The sequence below is a fragment of the Harmonia axyridis genome, chromosome 7 (assembly GCF_914767665.1).
Source record: "Harmonia axyridis chromosome 7, icHarAxyr1.1, whole genome shotgun sequence".
NCBI classification, from domain to species: domain Eukaryota; kingdom Metazoa; phylum Arthropoda; class Insecta; order Coleoptera; family Coccinellidae; genus Harmonia; species Harmonia axyridis.
The window spans coordinates 13,650,118-13,664,634 of NC_059507.1; the positions used below are offsets into that span (position 1 = coordinate 13,650,118).

The window sequence follows — 14,517 nt, forward strand, 5'->3', positions numbered from 1 at the left end:
CAGACTAAAAAGACAATCTTGCCTATTTCGTTAAGTTTTCTTCGGCACTCCAATACCATCTTAGAATCGACAATATGTGTCATAGCTTTGATTGCAGCTTGACTGTTAGAATGTATGGATATATCACATTTCGATGGAGTCTCACTAGGTTCGTTTCCACACATATTTCTATTGCAAGTAATTGCCTGAAAGACATTTAGGGAGGCTTACCAGGCTTCAAGATATCTCGCTCATTTATTTCCATCTTGACCTTATATAACGTAAATGCTTCTTCTTCATAACAATAAATAATTTTGGAAAAATGGGGTTTTTATAGCGTAAAAAATTGTACATAGTCTACTCTTCAGTCACTGAAAATTTCCATTTCAATTCAGATATTCTGTGAAATATGAGAAAATGATGATTCATTATCCAACCATTATTTGAAATCAGCTGTTTTTCTCATAATCTACCACTAGGTGACTTTCTTTCCTAAAAAGTCAGCCATTCACAACATATTGTTTTCAATCTTGTGAGACTATTATCTTCCCAGGCACTCTAATTTACGCATATGCAAATGCAGTGTAGGTATATTAGTCCATGGGCCACCTATATGTCTCACTGGAGTTGGTATGGAGGATTTAGCTACATGTTCGGTATTTTATACGTAATATTGGTAGTCGACACCTTTTAAGTGATTTTCTAATTATGTTTTGCATGGGGGAAGTAAACTTAAATCCACACTATGATTGTTTGCTAGAGAAACTGCAGTTGTGGGATTCTATTTTTTGTGGAAACAAATCGAACCATAGGTTGTTTATATTCGTGTAATCCTGTGCGTTTTGAGATCAGAAGTTTAGAAATCGTGGAACAAATATATTTATTTGCGTTCCTCTATCTTCGAAAGCAAAACGGCCGAATCTGAAGGACCTCCCATTACAGCAACGAAATTACAGCTGTTTCAAATCAGAACCAAGTAGGCTCATGAAGTACCATAACGAGAGTATTCCGTGCATGATTAATTACCAGTTCCTGATAAACCTCATCCAGGCCAAACGAAATATCACGCACACACGCTTACTCCTCCAAAACGACCTTTTAACTTGAAATCGGGACGTTTCATTAGTTCACGTCTCAGCCGCTATAATCGCCCCAGACCTCCATCTAACTTTCTCCAGCGATCTTTTTCCGGGGGTAAACATCGCAGTAGGCTTGGTGTGACCCAGTCGGCTACATGGCAGCCACTTGATGTCTTATTCATTAATCGCCAGCCCCCCCAGCCCCGCCATTAAGGGCCGCCGCTGTCGGCTAATGGCGAATCGATAAAAAACCGGCCACAAAAGGCTATTTCCCAGCCGAGAAGATTAATGTGGAAAAACCGCTGCGCGCTCTGTCGAAAATATGCCCTTTTGTTTTTGCGACAATTGAACCGACAACGAACCCGGTGACTTCCTCACTGGATGCCGTCTGACTTCGGTTTGGTCCTTCGGAGGTGATTATGCGCGTTGATAAATCGTTCAAAAAGTTTCCAATTTGGGAGAGGAGGTGAATACGACGTTTTAGCTCAGGCAATAAAGTTTGGAAGAATGTGGAGGAAACTGCCATGAAAAAACTGATGTATGAACGTTCTTCTTTTTGAAGACTTTTTGAAGACAACGGATCGTACTTTTTCCCTTTCTTTCATTCATTAGTGTCAGTCATTTGTATTTATTATATCTCGCGCTGTACGTCGCTAAGGCTGAAAAACACTGAAGATTTTCCTAATTGACGTGGAAATCTACTCTTTCGAGGTACCCGTGGAGGAAGTAGTTGGGTTATTTGTCCGCTGGGTGGCGCTCCGCAGTAATTCATACCGAGTAGCGTCTGCCAGCATTCAATAAGGTGCCTGCTGATGATCCCTAATAAGGGTGAAACCGGTATATCGCTACTTTCCCTTGATGACGAACATTCTCCTTGGGTTACTTTCTATTTTGATTCCTACGTAATAACGTGGAAATCTTCTGTTTGACAATGGCTATGTGGATGGCATATTGCATATTTGCCGAAACATCAACCAGATAAGTAATATCTTTTCTCTATTTCTGTATCGTAATGAGTTCATTACAGTTCTAAAAAACAGTGCTGTAATGAACTCATTACAGCATCGTTTTCAGATATATTTTTCGTTTTGTGGTTGTCTATGCTGACTTCCAATCCTATCAAATTTCAACAAACGTCAATAATTGTCAATATAATATAATTTGGGGATATAGAGAAATGATTTGCTACATATTCGCAAATTCTCATAATTCTGGTGGTGTTCAATCGATTTCGTCAGACATAATTCACGAATTTAATGTGTAATTGTAAATTATGTCTAAATTCGAAACATACGATTCATATTCAAATTCCGTAATCTGTCAATTTTCGTAACAGTCACACCAACTGCCAAGATACAATACAAAAGTCACTAGGATATATAATCTGAATTTTTCATTGAATTTCGGCAATATTTCGCAAAACTTGACTGAAATAGAGAAAATATCGTCTAATACTCGTTGCAGAAGGCAATTCCAACACTCATGCGTTCCAAAACTCGCTCCTTCGTCGCTCGTTTTCGAATTTCGCATTCGTGTTGGAATAGGAGCCCATTCTGCAACTTGTTTTAGAATATACTATTGATACTTGGAAATCGTACTTTTTCCTTTTCTTTCAATGTGGACAAACACAGCGGAGCGGAACAACATTATGTCATTTTCAAGAGTCAAGGATGAAATATGCAAAGACGGTCAGAAAACTGGATCGAATTGCCGCCCCTCAAATAGAGACGCCTGAAACGGTCGCTTCACTCTTTTACCCCTAGCGCCGGCCTTGGCGGAAGGCCTGGAGAAAATTATCAAATTAACGAAGTGAACCGCTGAATTCGAGATTCAAATGTACCGTAAAAATCGTATGATTTAACTCTTTTCCTTAGAGTGTTATATCCTATTTATATTTGTCATCAGTGGGTTATCGAATTTTGAATTCGAAAAATATGGACATTCTGACGAAGTGATAGAGCGATCTGTTCATGAAAGGATCAATCGAAAAGGAGCATATTTTTGTATTGGTATAACGAGGTAGTTTTATTTCATTTTCATTAATCTTCATTTCAATGAATATTGAGGTTTTTCAGGTTTCATACAAAACGCATCTTAGGTTTCATTTCATTCTATACAGGGTGGCCACTTTTTCAATGGGATTGTATTGGTAACTTTTAAACCATAAGAGTTAGAAGGTCGGTCAAATGGAGAAAAAGTTGCATGCATAGATGCATTATCAAGCATCAAATGTTACAGGAATTTTTTATTCGACAGTAAATTATCCTCAATTTGACGTAATCAGATTTCGTATCCAACGTTTCGTACTCCCTGGGCCACCCTCAACGATATATCATACAATGTCATTCAAAGTAGATTTTCAAGTGATTTTGACCCTTTTCCAATTTTCTTTGAGTCGGATCTGTATTACCTTCATTAAGTTCAATTAACAACATGCAATATGCAATAAATTTCGATAAGAAAATCAACTTACCCATCTTGAACTAAATGGAACATATTAGAATCAAAGCAAGAAACCAGTATACTGGTTTCTTGGTTCTTCTTTTATAATAATCATTTAAATATTTCAATTCATAATGATTAAACGAAAGTATCATTTAATGAAAGAAAAATCAAATGATTATTCGAAAGTAAATGAAAATTAATGAAGTAAGTGTTCGGAATGTCCACCATTTTGTAAATTGCACTTTACGGTTCTGGAACCCATACTTCTTATACATTTGCTTGTTTGGTCTACTTGAATACCTTCCAAAACATTCTCCATTTTCTCGCGAGGTATCACTATTGTTGTATTTGTCATTTGAATCGTTGAAACAAATTACAGAATCGAACTTTATTTTGAGATTATTACGATATAATTTTTGCAAGGCTTGGTATTCAAATTTAAAATAATTTTATTCGCGTCTCTTGACTATTTTATTAACAGCAGTTTTTGAAAAATTCCATTCACTGGCCACAGTTCTCGATTTTTTTTCTGGGTTCGATTGGATTTGACAGAACATTGATATCGTTAATAGACTTGTTTCTTCTTACATACACAATAAAATTTGGATGAGGGTCAAAATCACCTAAAATCAACTTCGAATGACATTGTATGATATATCGTTGAATTCAGCATTAAGAGTTATTTTGAAAAATGTCATAAAATATGCAGGTCCGTATTGAAAAAAATGAGGTTGAGGGTGGCCTAGAGAGTACGAAACGTTGGATACGAAATCTGATTACGTCAAATTGAGGATAATTTACTGTCGAATAAAAAATTCCTGTAACATTTTTTGATAATATTTGAAATAAAGTGGGAAAAAAAGAAAAATCAAAATGACATAATTTACTTTTCTTATGATATCTCGAAAACCGGCCCTGATAATCTCGATTTGTTTGAACTGCTTGATAATGCTTCTATGCATGCAACTTTTTCTCCCTTTGACCGACCTTCTAACTCTCATGGTTTAAAAGTTACCAATACAATCCGATTGAAAAAGTGGCCACCCTGTATACGTATGTATCACATTAATCAGTGGGTACTAGAGAATTCAGTATCATATTATCACTTGAGTATCTCTTGAGTAATTTGGGAGCGGTAATCATGCATTAAGTGTCAATCATTATTTCCCAAGTGTATCTTGTGTCTTGAATATTGTAGAGATTCGGATATATGTCAGTCAAGTGTTAGATTCACGCAAAGCAATCTATATCTTCCAAAAACACTTCAGGCGAAACTGCGTAAGGGCGGCTCAATCTGACAATCTGAAGCAAAGAAATTTGAAACTCTCTTGTTAGAAACATATTATAATCAGACGTTTCAGCGAAATAAACTTCTCTCTAATTATGTGGCAAATCCGTTCATTCTGCCATACCTTGCAGAACAAAATCGTGCGGTAATAACGCAGTTTCACACAGATTTCATGGTTATATTTCATTATTATATGTTGTTACTCGGAACTCTTCTGTCACGGATTTATCTATTATCTGTCAAATTTGTGAAAGACACAGCATTTTGACAATGACTAAAATCCATAAATTGAAGTTCGAATTGTTAGTGCTTCCACCGTATTCACCAGATTTGGCCCCTATCGTCTTCCATCTTTTCCAAACCAAAAAAATTCTTACGTGGAAAGCGTTTTTCATCAAATAATGAGGTCATAACAGCTCCAGAAGCGTATTTTGCAACCTTTTTAGATTCCCATTTCAAGAAAGGTATTTATAAAGTGGAATCTCATTGGAACAAGTGTATTGATCAGGGGAACTAAACTGAATAATGAATTTGAATTGAATATTTCAAACTATAAAATTGTGTTTTTTTAGCGGATCGCAACATTTATGAAAAACCTTGAATATCTTAGGAATGATACTGGAATAATGAAATATTGAATGGTTCTGTTCTTCTTCTCCTATAAATTCACACTATCAATAGTTCATGTTCCTTTCTCGTCTCATTCCCAAAACCATATACTTTTCCAGGTGAAGCTGCCAAATCAAACTTGATTAATTCATATTCAAATCAAAATTGAGTGCCCAATGAACACCTAATTTTTATCGGTGATATTTCAATTCCCACTACCCTAAGTAATATTGCAAATCACTTAATTACGGCCGAGAAAATCACTATAATTTTTTTGATCGACCAACAGCACAAAAAAAAGCGCACGCCTTCTTCTAAGAATAAATCACGAAACCATGAATTTCGTTGTGGGAACAACTCATGAATATATTGAAAATGAAATTAATTCATTTTAGGTCGTGAAGTTCCGAGGTGGCGCTTTCCACGGGAAACTTCGGAAAATTCTCGGACTTCCCGATCCTGCATAAAGCATTCTGCTAGTCGTTCCGATGTTGTTCAACTTTACGCATACATCTCATAAAAATTAAACTCATTTACTTATTTCCTAAAGAGGTCCTCCAAACTTTTTTCTTGTGTGAAACTCAAGTGAACTTAAATATTTATTACGTGATGAGGTAGCCTTATCCGTTTTCGCATTTTAGAGGTGAAATTAAAACTTCTAGCTGCTCACAACTTGACCCAGTTAAAGCGTTGATTTTCAATTGTGAACAATATGTTGGTGTGGGAAAATTCACTTATTTATATTGAAATTTTCATCCCTAATTATTCGCTTTGAATTTCTCAATTAATTCTGCATGCAAAGAAGATGAGGAAACAGGGATGGAATGAAAAAGAGCAACATTATTTCAATTTAGTTTCACTCTTTTCTGGAGAGAATTTTCCAAATAATTCAAAGGAAATTTTGTTTGTTAATATACATAGACGTACAACTTTGCCACTTTTTTTTTCGAAATTCGAGACTCTATTGTGAAAACTGGTTATAATTTATGATTCAAAATATTTTTCAACGCTGGCCACTACTTTCTCCCATCTTTCGGGCAGCGTATGAAACCCGCGTTGAATAAACTGGTCATCGATACAATTTTTGAGACCGGAAGTATTGGTCAACGAGGCCGTGTGTCATTGGTCGAAACAAGTGATAGTCCGAAGAAGCAACGTCTGGAGAATACGTCGAGTGGGGTAGGACTTCCCTTTTCAACGTTTCTAAGTATGGCTTGACCACTTTCGTAACATGGGGTCGAGCATTATTATGCTGTAAAATCACTTTATCATGTCTCTCGTTGTATTTTGGCCGTTTGTCTTTCAATACTCGGCTCAAACGTATTAATTGCGTTCGATAACGATTGCCAGTGATTGTTTCAGTCGGTTTAACGACTCATAATACACTACGCCGAGCTGGTCCCACCAAATACTGAGCATAACCTTGGAACTGTGAATATTCGGTTTGGCCGTCGACGTGGAAGCATGGCCGGGATATCCCTATAATTTTCTGCGCTTTAAATTATCGTAATTTCGTCTCCAGTCACAATGCAATGCAGAAATACCTTCCGCCTTTACCTTGCAAGCAGCTGTTTACAAGCAAACAAACGCCGTTCAACATCTCTCGGCTTCAACTCGTACGGCACCCAATTTCCTTGTCTCTGAATCGTTCCCATGACTTTCAGGCGTTTTGAAATGGCTTGTTGCGTCACTCCCATTGACCCTGCTAATTCTTGTTGCGTTTGATCAAGTGATGCCTCCAATTCTGCATTTTCGAAAACCTTCTCTCTTTCACCGCCATGCTGGACTTCGACGTCAAAATCACCGTTCTTGCAGCGTTGAAACCACTGTAAGCACGTTTTTCCACTACTAGTGGCCTGACCATAGGTATTTGAAAGCATCCGATGAGCCCCAACTGCAGATTTCTTTATATTGAAGCAGAAAATTAAAACCTCCCGTAAATGACGAGAATTTGGCTCGTAAGCTAACATGTTTAATCGAGAATAACTTCATGATGTAGACACAAATCGTCTAATATTTCCATGGCATTATATTTTCAAATACCTAAGCTTATTGTATGACATCTACGATCTATTTAGTTGAACTACCACGCTACTGACATCTATTGCAAAATGGCGGAAGCAATTTCGTATACCAAAGATATTCCAAGATTTCTTGTTTTGTCTTGACTAAATAGAACTATCGGTGTTGACATGGAATTTCTTATATTGCCTCGAAATCTGAAATTACTTTTTGTCTTAAAATGAAGATACGATATTGAAATTCTCAAGAACTTGGTGATCCCTACCAAAACGTAAATTGTGGAAATTTCATCTGGGGTCAAATTTCTTTCTTCTCTTACGATTCCAAAGCTTAGGCCCGGTGCACACATCCTTTTGTAGTTACGACACCGTTGCTGTGTCGTACTTGCGGCCTGTGGTACAAAGAATCAAATGGGAGCATGCATACTAACCGCCTTGCCGTTGCGACGTCGTAACTCGTAACTGCCATCATGCGGTCGTTTTTTCGTAGAATGTCCCTCTAGGCCGCAACTGGGCCGCAGTCGTACATGCGATCTCTCAGTACTCTTTTCTATATTGACCTGTGCACACATACGACTTTTGTCGTGAGTTCGCACAATGGTAGAGAGGAAATTGGATATCGAGTTCTTTATTGAAGAAACTAAAATGAGATGATGTCATCAGAAAAATTTATTGGGTAGTAGTATGTTGTTCTCATCAATTCTTCGAACAACAGTATTTTCAACAATTCATCTCTACATTCTCTACTACTATATATATTCTTTTGAGACATAGCAATACAAAAAATTATCAACTTCAAACAACAAAGCATGTGTAGATGTAATGTCAGTATTAGAAGGGGAAATGTAAATGGGGCATCATAAATTTCAACGAATAATACAAGAGCGTACATGAAAATCTCAGCAAAAACTCTGTCTCACGGTATAGGTGCAATTACTGGCTTGTGTATTCGTTTAGGCCCGGTGCACACATCCGACTTTTGCAGTCACGACGCCGTTGTGGTGTCGTACTTGCGGCCTGTGGTACAAAGAATCAAATGGGAGCATGCACACTACCCGCCGTGCCGTTGCGACGTCGTAACTGCCATCATACGATCGTTTTTTCGTAGCATGTCCCTCTAGGCCGCAACTGGGCCGCAGTCGTACATGCGATCTCTCAGTACTCTATTCCAAATTGGCCCGCGCACACATACGACGTTTGTCGTGAGTTCGCACAAAATGGCGGAGAGGGAATTGGATATTGAGCTATTCATTGAAGAACTAAAATGAGATGATGTCATCAGAAAAATTTATTGGGTGTAGTATGTTGTTCTCATCAATTCTTCGAACAACAGTATTTTCAACAATTCATCTCTATTTCTCATGATCGGTGAGTCCGCTGGTAGCCTATATATTTTCTTCCGAACGATTTTATCATTGTCTATAGTTATTGCGAATGTAATAAAGTGTCTCATTCAAACTCTTATTGATAAAAATTTAAATTCAATTTTTGAAACAGCTAGAGATTTCAAGATCATATGAGTGACAGTTTCGTAGAAATCATGAAAAACTGAAAAAGTTTTAAATTTTTAAGATCCAACAAATACAATGCGCACTAGTTTCCCATTCAGCATCGTGAATGTAATACTTTCTGGACTTATTTGATTATAATCAAATAAGTCCAGAAAGTATTACTGGATGTGGGAAACTAGTGCGCATTGAATTGATCCGGCTCCGCAACCACGCCGGTGTAGTATGTAGTGTGCATTGAATAGGTACGACACCGCAACGGGTGTCGTAACTGCAAAAGTCGGATGTGTGCACCGGGCCTTACAGAATAGCCTGGCATATTCATTTATCTTCTCCACCCTTTCTATTCAAAACGAAAAAAAAAACAGAAAGAAGTAATGAATGTTAGTTTCCATTATATTGATTTGAAGTTAACAACCTTTTCTCTCTACATTTTCGATGTTTTGTTTATAAACTTCTAACGACTCAATATTGTGCGGCTCTTCATGGAAGGCTCATTCCTAGAAGTTCGGTGCATTCGGTCAACGTCAGGAACTCCTTTTCTTTCACGGTTCCTCTGCATCGTACTGCTATATTTCAGGGGTGTTTCTCCTACAACGCGGTAAAATTTTTGAATAGTGTGGACGGTAGTGTTTTCAGCCTCAGCTATTCACAATTCAGACGTCAAATGAAGAGCTCCCTCTCAAGTGATTTAATACAGTAATTTTTTTTTCTCCTTCTGCATGTTATTTATTCTATTGTATTTACATTCTCTATTTATATTTTCTATTTATATTATACATATTTTATATTTATATTCTCTATTTTGTCTATTGCTGTTTTTGTTTTTATAATCTCTATTTGTTCATTGTTGTTTATATATTATATTCTCTATTTATATTATCAAGATATGGCAGCAAGAATAGTCTTTGACTAAACTCCGCCTCGGCATGGTTAGTCCAACATCTAAACATATCATATGTCTTTGTACATATTTCATTAAATAAAGTCGATTTATTGGTCCGCTGGTAGCCTATATATTTTCTTCCGAACGATTTTATCATTGTCTATAGTTATTGCGAAAGTAATAAAGTGTCTCATTCAAACTCTTATTGATAAAAATTCAAATTCAATTTTTGAAACAGCTAGAGATTTCAAGATCATATGAGTGACAGTTTCGTAGAAATCATGAAAAAATGAAAAAATTTTAAATTTTTATGATCCAACAAATACTATAATCAAATAAGTCCAGAAAGTATTACATTCACGATGCTGAATGGGAAACTAGTGCGCATTGAATTTATCCGGCTCCGCAACCACGCCGGTGTAGTATGTATGTGTGCATTATATATTCTTTTGAGAAAGAGCAATACAAAATATTAATTTCAAATAATCAAGCATATGTGTCGATGAATCTCAGTATTAGCAGAGGAAATGTAACGGGGCATCATACATTTCAACGTATGATACAAGAGAACAGATAAAAACCTCAGCAAAAACTCTGTCTCCCCGTATCGGTGTAGTGACTGGTTTGTGTAAACGTTTACAGAATAAGCTGACATAATTTATATTGAAGGACTTCCTCTTCAACCAAAACATAGAACACCGAAACGGCGTCGCAACTGCAAAAGTCGGATGTGTGCACCGGGCCTTATTATTGGGAAAAATAAACCAAAATACCCGAAGAACTCGATCCGCTACTGTTTCAGGTTTCACCTGAAAAAGTTTTTATGAAGCTGGCGTTTGTCGTATCAACTTCGTGGTTTCATGTTCCCCACGTAAGATGTAGGATATCTGGGAAAAAAAAGGGCAAGAGTCAACAGCAGCCAGTTACCCGGTCGGTGGGAAATAAGTGGAAACTCCGGTCTCCCGAGCAGTCCGAGTGTTTATCGACTAATCAATTTTCCAAGTGTTTTCCGACTACGGAGTTGCTTTCCTGATTCGAGGATCCCATAAGTGCGTTGTAATAAGAAACGCTTGAAAGCTTCTCGAACGTATCTACACGGGTTTGGATGATGCTGCATTTACCGGGATTGTAGCTATGAAAATTGTTATTTGATTGTAGGGTTCTTCATTTAATGGCAATTGATCTCACATAACTTCGATTGTTTGCAGTTTATTGGAATAATTTGCTTAACAATTAGAGATTGAAGGGTTGCCAAGTTCAATTTAAGTAGTAGTTTTTCTATGACAAGTCAAGTATTCATTAATTAATTACTTGAAAATGGTGGGCAGTTACTCAATAACCCATTAGACATTCTCAATAGCTTTGCCGATTTTTTCGCGAAATCATACTCTACCAGTACAGCTAGCATTGAAGTGGCTGATAATGCTAATGTAATTAATCTTAATATTAATTGTTTCCAAGAGAGTGAAGTCCTCATGGCGTTGAAGAGGATGAAACCCACAATGACTATGGGTCCTGATAGTATTCCATCATTAATTTTTAGAGATTGTGCATATGTTTTAGCTTCTCCACTCACTATTTTGTTCAATATTTGTTTGAGAATTGGCACGATTCCTGATTGCTGGAAGCTGTCCAAAGTACGTCCAATTTATAAAAAGGGAAATAAATTTGATATTTCCAATTTCCGATCAATATCGATAATCTATAATTGCAGTAAGATCTTTGAAGTTATCCTTTATAATAGATTATACTCTCATGTCTGCAATCGAATAACTCCATTTCAGCATGGTTTTGTTAAAGGTCGTTCGACAGTTACCAACCTCTTCAACGTAGCCCAATATATTTCCGAAGTCATTGAGAGAAAGTCCCAAGTTGATATATTATATACTGATTTTTCAAAGGCTTTTGATCTGCTTGACCATGGAATTTTGCTGAGGAAGTTGTCCTAATTTGAAGTTTCCTCGGCTCTCATAGGTCTTTTCAGGTCCTACTTGTCCAATAGGCAGCAATATGTCGAGTTCAGGGTCAGGTCTACCAGTATTCTCTAGTACTTCTGGAGAGCCTCAAGGAAGTAACCTTGGGCCACTCATCTTCATAATATTTATTAATGATTTGGCGGAGGTAGTTGATGTCGACTGTTTGTTATATGCTGATGATTTCAAAATATACCTGGAGGTAAGCAATGTATCAGACTGCTTGCGACTCGCTTCTAATTTGCAGCGCGTTGAAGAGTGGTGTAGAAGAAACGGGTTACCTTTGAACGCTGAGAAGTGTAATGTTATGTCATTTACGCAAAATAAAAATACTATTCTTTTTGATTACACAATAGCGTCCAAAGTTCTCGAGCGTCCATCAGTGTTAACTGATTTAGGAGTGAATTTTGACTCGAAACTTTCGTTTGTGCCACACATTGATGCTACCTTGTCTGCTGCGAATGGAATGTACGGGCTCATAGCGCAAATCTCTCGCGATTTCTCTGACATAGTCACATTAAAGACCCTTTATTACGCATATGTCAGATCAAAATTAGAATACGCGTCTATAATTTGGTCTTCCTTGCTATGAGGTCCATATTGAGAGAGTTGAGTCTGTGCAGCGGCGTTGTCTAAAACTGTTTTCATATAGAGCAGATGGTGTCTACCCGCCTATCGGTTTTCCACAGAACCTGCTTTTGAGCAGACAATGCATGAATAGTTTGAAATGTCGACGAGAATGGCATTCAGTTGTATTTGCGCACAAACTAATAAACGGAGTCATTAAAGATTCTAGCATCCTCGAAAAACTAAATTTTGCTATTCCAAGACCATCCTCTAGAGTTAGAAATACATTTTATATGCCGACACCTCGTACGAATACATTGAAGTATTCACCTCTTGAAAAATCAAGTAAATTCCATCAAGATACTTGTTTTTTAGCAGTTTTATTGGTTAGTGCTCACATCAATAATCAATATGAAAATGATGAAATGTGAAGGAACCTTGGAAAAAATTTCATCTATGAAACTTATTGTATAAAAGAACCAAAAATATCAGCTATTTTAAAATGCAAACACATATCAAATCACTATAAAACGATGTTACCATCATTTAAAAAGACACTTGTATCATTTTGTGCATGTTGTTAAAAAGTTATTACATAAAATATGTGCTTGGGCAATAGAAAAGAATAACCGAAAGCAAAATAGTTTTTTTTTAATTTGTCTCTGTGGGGGTATGAGCTCTCCAAAAATACTCAATAGATTTTATTACAGTTTTCTCCGATGATTTGAGTATATTTTGAAGGCTTTGTTTTTTTGGAATTGTACGAACGAAATGCGCTTGGAAACACAGGCTAACACTGAAAGAAGACAAAAGTAAATTAGTTGTTCTTTAACCTTCAAATCTACTCAGAAAATATCAAGTTTTTTGTATATAAGTAGATACAAGCAAAATCTTCCAGTTGCTATGCATAAATTGTTTGAAAAAATGAAGGTATCTACATTCGACTTTCCAATTGTTATTATTTATAGAACGATAAAGTTCCAAATAACCGCATATTAGTGCTATAAAACAAACCAAAACAAACTATAAAATAATTTTCTTCCACAATAAAAACCATCTTTATACTCGAGAAACAATACAACTCTGTTTCTCTACTTTTGAATGTCCTCCGCCGAAATTTCTGGTTGTTTTGGGCAAACAATACAACTCCAGCATAACGTTCTATACATCTCCACGAGAGCTCATAGAAATTCATTCCCATCATTTCACTATAAAGTCATTTTATCTCGAAAATTAAAGAGCTGCTTCGTATAATTAAATTGTCTTACTTCAACACACTGTCTTCGGAAACAACCTAGTCTTACTCATTTTCTTCCTCTCATCTTCAATTCAGAACGATCTCTCGAAGCTATTATTGTTGAGATATTGCCTCACCTCATTGAAATAAAGGGTGGTTTGATAAGAGATATACACCATATTAATGCTAGTATTGTGAATTTATTGAAGAGGATTTCCTTCTCGAATGAAATTTTAATAGAAATAGAACAAACTGTGTACTGTTTTAAGAATTGAAGTGAATTCGTCTTTTTCGAAGAGGATTTTATGTCGATTTTTTCTCAGATCATAACTTTATCGACATCAGTTCCCAATAAAAACTTATAGATAATGATTTAGTAAATTTGGCGGAATATGGTTGTGGTTTGTTTATATTTATGGATTTTTTTCCTCAAAAAAACATATAAAAAATGAAAAATACGAGTTATTCTAATTTCCACACTATTTCATTATGTGAATAACAGAAGCTTCTGCAGATTACTTGAATTTCGAATAACTTGTTCGAGTTGAAAAATGCAGCAACTAAATTGAAATAGGTAAAATTGAAATCCTTCAGTGCTGTTTCTAATTGTTATCTCTATATCCTTCTATAATTTCAAAACAATTCCTCGTTCTTTTGTAGAAGCAATATTTCCCTATGATAACATCATTAGTTACGTAGATCTTCAAAAAATTATTCAACTCTAAAGTTTGCTGAAAGTGTCATTCTCATCAGGAATGCCTGGTTGGGCTAGTTGAATATTTAATTAACAGAACCAATTCAGGCATTTAAACAACGTTCCGACAACGACGTTGCCAGTTTCAGAAAAAATAAGAATTTCTGACAAGATGACAGCATCGTTTTACCAATAATATAATAATAATATTAATAATCTCCTGAATAATTA

At 36.2% G+C, this 14,517-nt stretch overlaps 1 protein-coding gene across 1 annotated transcript in view; it reads left to right on the top strand.

Annotated features, from left to right (window-relative positions):
- Positions 1–14,517, top strand: part of LOC123683751 (out at first protein) — a 255,380-nt gene that overhangs the window by 78,983 nt on the left and 161,880 nt on the right. The gene's annotated exons all lie outside the window — the stretch shown is intronic.